This window comes from Microtus ochrogaster, unplaced genomic scaffold (assembly GCF_000317375.1).
Source record: "Microtus ochrogaster isolate Prairie Vole_2 unplaced genomic scaffold, MicOch1.0 UNK4, whole genome shotgun sequence".
Taxonomy (NCBI): domain Eukaryota; kingdom Metazoa; phylum Chordata; class Mammalia; order Rodentia; family Cricetidae; genus Microtus; species Microtus ochrogaster.
Window position 1 is genome coordinate 4,852,365 of NW_004949102.1, and position 504 is coordinate 4,852,868.

Below are 504 nucleotides of genomic sequence, written 5' to 3' on the forward strand. Positions count from 1 at the left end.
GCTCCGGGCCGGCGAGCTGGCGGGCGCGCGGGCGCAGGCAGTTGACAGGAGGAACCGCCGGGCGCAGCAGCCGAAGGAGCTGGAACCGGAGCGGGCAGGACCGAGGCGCCCCTCGCCAGGGCAACGGCCGCGCCGAGCCCGGGCTCCCCCTCAGCGCCGCTCCACCTGCAACGGTCCCCCGGGCTTTGGAGAGGGGCGGGGAGCTGCGCGGGGCCCCCACCTGGGGCCTGGCGGGTAGCAGATGCTTCGGGAAACTTTCGGGAAGTCAGTCCCGCTCTCTCTCGGCCGTCCCCCCTCCCCGGTCAGCCCGAGCGACCGCCGTGGAAAGGAGGGTAGGAAGGGGGAAGCAGACAAGTCTCCGGCTGCGACAGGGAGCGACTGACTGACCCCGGACGGAGATGGGGCGAGGGCAGGAAGTGACAAGCTCACGGAGTGGGTGGGGGGAGTGTGGCCGGCACGCCCGGCAGCGCGGCGCGCATGCGCTGGCCGGGCAGCCCCGGTGGG

The 504-nt window shown here is 74.4% G+C and overlaps 1 protein-coding gene across 2 annotated transcripts in view; it reads right to left on the reverse strand.

The window, feature by feature from the left end:
* The window catches only part of Znf800 (zinc finger protein 800), a 24,135-nt gene extending 23,749 nt beyond the window's left edge, over nt 1-386 (reverse strand). For both annotated transcript variants that reach the window (XM_013353282.2, XM_005365714.3), the window contains exon 1: nt 221-386. The gene's annotated coding sequence lies outside the window, so the exon portion shown is untranslated. The remainder of the gene's footprint in view (nt 1-220) is intronic.
* Nucleotides 387-504: the final 118 nt, after the last annotated feature.